We start from the raw sequence: 7,990 nt of genomic DNA on the forward strand, positions 1-7,990 counted from the left end.
CCGGTTGAATGGGAGAAGAAATCTGCAAACAATATATCCAATAAGGAGTTAATATCAAAGTATACAAAGAACTCATATAACTTAATATCAAAAAAACAAACAATCCAATTAAAAAATGGGCAGAGGAACTGAACTGATATTTTTCCAAAGAAAATGGCCAACAGGCACATGAAAAGATGCTTAACATCACTAATCATCAGGGAAATACAAATCAAAACCACAATGAGATATCACCTCACACGTGTAAGAATAGTTATTATCAAACAGACCAGCTGGGCCTGGCGCGTTGGCGCTCCCACTGCCACCTCCGCCGCCGCCACCGCCGCCCACCTGCCACAGGGAGCGAGCTCAGGGCCCCGGCCGTGCTGCGCCATGGCCCTGTACCGCACGGAGGAGCACGGCCAGCCCCACTCTCCCGGTTACCACCTCTTTTTCAAGAATGTAGCTGGTCACTACATTTCCCCTTTCATGATATTCCTCTGAAGAGGAAAATGGCATTCCTACAAAGAGAGCACGAAATGATGAATATGAGAATTTGTTTAATATGGTTGTAGAAGTACCTCCGTGGACAAATGCTAAAATGGAGATTGCCACAGAGGAGTCATTGAATCCCATTAAACAAGATGTAAAGGATGGCAAGCTTCCCTATGTGCAAATATCTTTCCTCACAAGGGTTATATATGGAATGATGGTGCCCTCCCTCAGACTTGGGAAGATCCCCATCGAAAAGATAAGAGCACAGACTGCTGTGGAGATAATAATCCTATTGCTATTTGTGAGATACGCTCAAAGGTTCTTTCTCGTGGAGATGTTGTTCATGTGAAGACCCCTGGAATTCTGGCTCTTATTGATCAGGATGAAACAGATTGGAAATTAATTGCTATCAATGTGAATGATCCTGAAGCCTCAAAGTTTCATGATATTGAAGATGTTAAGAAGTACAAACCTGGTTACTTAGAAGTTATGCTTAATTGGTTTAGATTTTATAAGATACCAGAGGGAAAACTGGAAAACCAGTTTGCTTTTTTTTTTTTTTTTTTTTTTGCGGTACGTGGGCCTCTCACTGTCGTGGCCTCTCCCGTTGCAGAGCACAGGCTCCGGACGCGCAGGCTCAGCGGCCATGGCTCACGGGCCCAGCCGCTCGGCGGCATGTGGGAATCCTCCCGGACCGGGGCACGAACCCGTGTCCCCTGCATCGGCAGGCGGACTCTCAACCACTGCGCCACCAGGGAAGCCCAACCAGTTTGCTTTTAATGGAGAATTCAAGAACAAGGCTTTTGCTCTTAAAGTTATTAAATCTACTCATGAATATTGCAAAGCATTGCTTATGGAGAAGTGTGATGGAGGGGCTATAAATTGGACAAACGTGCAGGTATGTGATAGCCCTTTCCACTGCTCTCAAGAGGAAGCTAGATCATTAGTTGAATCGGTGTCATTTTCACTGAATAAAGGAAGTAATGAAGAAGATCAAGTATGGCACTTCCTTGGCAAGTGATGAGAACGTTTGAAGTTCTGCCATCAGGATTCCAGTCTCTAAGAACTACAAGACTCCCATCTCCCCCAAGTGCTAGAAACAGGCAGATCTATGAGAATTTGCTAACTTCCTGTTGAAACTTTTTTTTTCAAACTTTTTCATATGCAATGTGTAAATAAACATTGAAATTTTTGAAAAAAAAAAGACAACAAATGACAAGTGTTTGCAAGGATGTGAAAAAAAGAAAGAAAAAGGAAACCTCATGCACTGTTGGTGGGAATGTAAATTGGTGAGGCCACTATAGAAAACAGTATGGAGGTTCCTCAAAAAACTAGAAACAGAACTACCACATGATCCAGAAATCTCACTCCTGGGTATATATCTGGAAAAAATGAAAGCACTAATTTGAAAGGATACATACACACCAATGTTCACAGCGGCACTATTTATAACAGGCAAGATACCGAAGCAACCCAAGTGCCCATCAACAGATGAATGACTGAAGATGTGGTGTATATATATATATATGTATATATATATATACACACAATGGAATATTACTCAGACATAAAAAAAGAATGAAATTCTGCCATTTGCAGCAACATGCATGGACCCAGAGTGTATTGTGCAAAGTGAAATAAGTCACAGAGAAAGACAAAAAGACATAATGTATGATTTTATTATGTGTGGATTCTAAAAAAACAACAAATGAACAAACATAACAAAACAGAAACAGAGCCATAGATACAGAGAATAGATTGTCAGAGGGAAGGAGGGTGGGGGATGAGCAAAATAGGTGAGGGAGATTAAGAGGTACAAAATTCCAATTACAAAAATAAATGAGTCATGGGGATGTGTACAGTGTAGAGAATATAGTCAATAATAATGTAATATCTTTGTTTGGTGACAGTAACTAGTATAGTGGTGATCATTTTGTAACACACAGAAATACTGAAACACGATGTTTCACTATGTGAAACTAACATACTGTTGCAGGTCAATTATACTTCAAAAACAAACAAACTCAGAAAAGGAGATCAGATTTTGTGGTTACCCAAGGTGGAGGTGGAAGGAGGCAGAATTGAATAAAAGTGATCAAAAGATACAAACTTCTAGTTATAAAATAAGTAAATACTAGGGATGTAATATACAACATGATTAATATAATTAAGACTGCTGTATGTATGAAAATTGTTAGGAAAGTAAACCCTAAGAGTTCTCATCACAAGGAAAAAATACTTTTTATTTTGAATCTATATGTGATGATGGATGTTCACTAAACTTATTGTGGTAATGATTTCATGATGTATGTAAGTCAAATCATTATGCTGTACACTTTAAACTTAGTGCTGTATGTCATTTATATCTCAATAAAACTGAAAGGAAAACAAAAACAAAAACAAGGGTTCTGTTTTGTTCATGTTGAGTTTAAGCTTCCTATTTAACAGCTAAAATCAATCTCCAAAACTGGAGATTAGAGAAGCCCAGCCTAGTCAGCAGTACTTAAAGACATGAAAAGGGAACTGTGTGGGTGGAAAAGTGATCCCAGGCCAAAGAGAATAGCTGATACCACATTTAAGATACTGATAATTATTAGAAGAAATACATTACCATTAATGAATCAAATATCACCCTTAAAGATTCCTTAATTTTAAAACATGTAAATGTGAAGAATTATAACATTTTATACCTGATTCTAATGATAACCATAAATTTTAAAAAACAAAATGGTAGCTGGCAGGTTAGAAAATTATCAAAAGGTTTTCCAACTAAAAAGAAACATTTTTAAATAAATGCTTTAAATAAACTCAGAGATTTCCTCATAGCTGCAACTTGGAATCAGTTGTTTTTATTTCCACTAAAAATATAAAGTCAGGAAGTTTTTTTATAAAGACAATTACATATCATATAATTCATTTCCCATTTGCAGTATGACAGTATGATCATCTCCTGAGATATCAAACTAAGATTTTGCTTCTCTTGGCAGTGATAACATAGTATAAATACCTACAAATGTAAAATGAGAGATTCTACTCTATTTAATATTTTCAAAGATTAAATTATCAAATGCAGATTAAACTATCAAACAAAACTCTATTATGCATGTTTTCACGTTGCATAAATACTGTCCCATGTAGACCCCAAGTTGAGAGAGGAAGAATTAATATTGGTCTACCAAACATCACAAGTGTTTCCTCTTTTAAGAAGAATGGGAGACAGATTTCTCACTACTGGAGAAGGAAGTTACAGATAATGGAGAGGAAGAAAACTACAATGAATCCTACAGTGTTGGATATTTAACTGGAATTGGAGGTATTAGTGTGAACTCACAGCTTTCAATATATACAGACACAAAAAATATATAGATGCATATTATATGTACATTATTATATGTATTACGTGTTATATAAACACACACACACATATATATGTATATATGTATATATATATTTTATATATACACACACACACACACACACACACACACACACATATATGTGTGTGTCCACTGAGAAGACATGGAACAGTAACACCCCGATAGCAACGAACATACTTACCACAGTTAGAACCTACTAATGGCTTCTAAATACCATACTCCAGCAAATTAAACCAGGGCATTTTGGAGAAATGGCTGATTCTAGGATTGGTTGGCAGAAAATACAAGATGCTCCTGACACATGTTGTATGATAAAGGAAGGAAATGTTCAAAGAATGATAGAGATATGTCAAAAGGATCCAGAAGCCAGTTTGAAGGGGCTCCCACTGTCCAAACCTGAGACAACATAAACATCAAAATAAATATTGATTACATGGGAATTCCCTGGTGGTCCAGTGGTTAGGACTCTGTGCTTCCACTGCAGGGAGCCCAGGTTTGATCCCTGCTCGGGGAGCTAAAATCCCACAAGTCACTCAGCGTGGCCAAAGAAAAAAGAAAAATAAATAAATAAATATTGATTACAGACTATAATTAACCAAATAAAATAGAAAACCATGAGCCCATGTGAATATAAATGAAGGAATGAATGAATGAAAAGTGTGATGAATAGAAAGATATATACAGAGTCTCAAAGTACCTCTACTCAAAAAAAAAAGGAAAGCTTTATAGTATAAAAGTCTGGCAGACAGACAACACCTTAACCAAGTGATTAAATTGAACATCATTGGTAACTGGATTAATGAAAATCATGCATCACCTGATAGGATAAAATAAGAAACCAGCCTCGCTTGTGTGCTATTCCTACCAAAGACATATAACCTAAAACTAACATGAGGAAACATCAGACAAACCCAAATTGAAGACATACTACAAAATAACTGGCTTGTAGTATTTAACATTTATAAAAGTCAAGCATCAATAAAGAACTGTTCCGGGCTTCCCTGGTGGAGCAGTGGTTGAGAGTCCACCTGACGATATAGGGGACACGGGTTCATGCCCCAGTCCGGGAGGATCCCACATGCCGTGGAGCGGCTAGGCCGTGAGCCATGGCCACTGAGCCTGCGCGGCCAGAGTCTGTGCTCCGCAACGAGAGAGGCCACAGCAGTGAGAGGCCACAGCAGTGAGAGGCCCGCGTACCGCAAAAAAAAAAAAAAAAAAGAACAGCCTGACCCAGAAATTCCATTTCTAGGTATACACTCTAGAGAAGCACTTGCAAATATGCACAGTGAGGCATATAGAAAGTGGTTCATGGCAGCACTGTTTATAATAATGAAAAATAGGAAACAAATGTGCAGCAATCCAAAAAAAAGATGATTATGCATTTAAAGAACTATTATGCAGCAGTTAAAAGGAGTGAGGTACATCTATAAAAGCTATTACAGGTAAACTGACAAGACACCTGGTGAATAAAAGAACCATGCTGTAGAGCAACATATACAATATGATACATTTTTATAACTATACATATTCTAGGTCAATGTATAGCATATCAAACTGATAATAGTAATTGAGTGTTTACCTCGTAGGAAAGGCTGATCACTGGGAGTCTTTAGACTTATGGAGACTGTTTTAATTTTTTAACTCAGACAATCTAATAATGCATTACTTACATAAGTAAAAATAATTTTTAAAAATACTCCTGACCATGAGTCTACAGTCTATTTTGGGAGTATAGCAGACAATGAGAACGCTAGTGTTTCTCCGTCAACCATACTTTTCCATCCAATTCATCTAATATTTGAGAATGATATTCCCACTTCATGTTATCATGGGGGGAAATCAACCTAGTGCCTTTCTGATCATAAAGGTGAGCCCACAAAATTTTGCAGGACAGCAGCCAAGACGGCAGAGTAAAAAGACCCTGAGCTCACATCCTCTCACAAGCACACCAAAATCATAACTATCTGCAGAATAACCATAGATAAAAAAAGATTGGAGCCTACCAGAAAAGATCTTCTACAGCTAGAGACATAAAGTAGGAACCACAGCAAGACCAGTAGGAGGGGTGGACTCGTGATATAATCAAATCCCATACCCCTCCCTGGGTGGGTGACCCACAAACTGGAGAATAATTATATTGCAGAGATTCTCCCACAGGAGCGAGAGTTCTGAGCCCCACGTTAGGCTCCCCAGCCAGGGGGTCTGGTGCTGGGAAGATGAACTCCCAGAGCATTTGGCTTTGAAGTCCAGCAGGGCTTAATTGCAGGCGCCCCACAGGACAGGGAAAAATAGAGACCTCACTCTTCAAGGGCACATAAAAATCACACATACACTGGGACTCAGGGCAAAAGAATTAATTTGATAGGAGCTTGGGCCAGACCTACCTGCTAGTCTGGGAGAGTCTCCTGTCTGGGGGGTGGGGGGAGCTGCAGCTCACACTGGGGACATAGACACTGGTGGCAGATATATTAGGGAACATTGCTGACGGCTGACATCTTGGCTCATTAGTTCCAAGACCTGGACCAACCAAACAGCCTGCGGGCAACACTGCTGGGACACCTCAGACAAACAACAAAATGGGACACAGCCCCATCCATCAGTAGATAGGCTAACTAAAGACCTCACAGCCACCTCTAGGCTTGTCCCTAGACATGGCCCAGCGCACCAGAGGGCCAATACCCAGATCCCCCCACCAGTGGACAGGCACCAGCCCCTCCTACCAGGAAGCCAGACCAAGCTACTAGACCAGCCTCATCCACCAGAACCATGAACACTATGATCCCACAAATCAGGCCATATACCGTACCTGGTACCAGCTGGGCCCTGGCCTGGCCCACTAGCAGGGACACCCAGACCCCATACCCAAATGTGTCAGGAACTGACACCTCTCCACACCCAACGATCTATTGATAAAGTAAGCTCTGATTTCCCTGGGGCCTGCAGGCAGACTCCAGGAAACCAGTTCTGCCTGCCAGTGGACCAGCACTAACCCCAGGATCTGGCCTCATCTGCCAGTGGGTAGGCAACAGCCCCAGAGCCTTCAGGACCCTGATTCCACCCACCACTGAACCGGCACTAGCATCAAGATTGCACAGCCAGCCACGTCATGACCAGACCCCACTAAACAGCAGCCAGCAGCATCTGCACAAGGCAGCCTGGGAACCAACTAGACCTGGGGCCTACCAGACCACCCACATAGTTAGTCCACCACAACAGAAGGACCCATGTAGCCCTCTTAGGGTATACCTCTAAAGCATAAAGCTTGGGTGACGAGAGGGGAGTGCACTGCTGGGACACATAGGACACCTACTACAGAGGGCCACTTCTCCAAGGTGAAGAAACGTAACTAACTTACCACATACATAAAAATATAAATAGCAACTTAGACAAAATTAGGACATAAAAATATAAATAGCAACTTAGACAAAATTAGGCAGCAGAGGAATATGTTCCAGACGAAGGAACAAGATAAAACCCCAGAAGAAGAACTAAGTGAAGTGGAGATAGGAAATCTACCTGAGAAAGAGTTCAGAGTTGTGATGATAAAGATGATCAAAGACTTGGAGGAGAACGGATGCACAGAACAAGAAGTTACAAGTTTTTAACAAAGAGTTAAAAAATATATAGAATGACCAAACAGAGATGAAGAATACAATAACTAAAATTTAAAATACACTGGAAGGAATCAATAGTAGACTAAATGATTCAGAAGAACAAATCAGTGACCTGTAAGACTGAGTAGTGGAAATCATTGCCATTGAACAAAAAAAAGAAAAAAAAAAAGAATGAAAAGAGGACACATAAGAGACCTCTGGGACAACATCAGGTGTGCTAATATTTGCATTATGCGGGTCCCAGAAGGAGAAGAGAGAGAGAAAGAACCTGAGAAAATATTTGAAGAGATAACAGCTGAAAACTTCCCTAACCTGGGAAAGGAAATAGTCACCCAAGTCCAGGAAGCACAAAGAGTCCCATACAGGATTAACCCAAAGAGGAACACACCAAGATACTGTCATCAAAAGGACAAAAAGTAAAGATAAAGAGAGAATAGTAAAAGCAGCAAGGTAAAAAAAAAACAAGTAACATACAAGGGAACTTGTTCAGCAGAAACTCAGCAAGCCAGAAGGGAGTATCACAAT

At 40.1% G+C, this 7,990-nt stretch overlaps 1 pseudogene; it reads left to right on the forward strand.

Moving 5' to 3' along the window:
- The first annotated feature begins 222 nt into the window (after positions 1-222).
- On the forward strand, positions 223-7,103 carry LOC115863925 (inorganic pyrophosphatase 2, mitochondrial pseudogene; annotated as a pseudogene).
- The last annotated feature ends 887 nt before the right edge of the window (positions 7,104-7,990 follow it).

The sequence above is a fragment of the Globicephala melas genome, chromosome 6 (assembly GCF_963455315.2).
Source record: "Globicephala melas chromosome 6, mGloMel1.2, whole genome shotgun sequence".
Classification (NCBI taxonomy): domain Eukaryota; kingdom Metazoa; phylum Chordata; class Mammalia; order Artiodactyla; family Delphinidae; genus Globicephala; species Globicephala melas.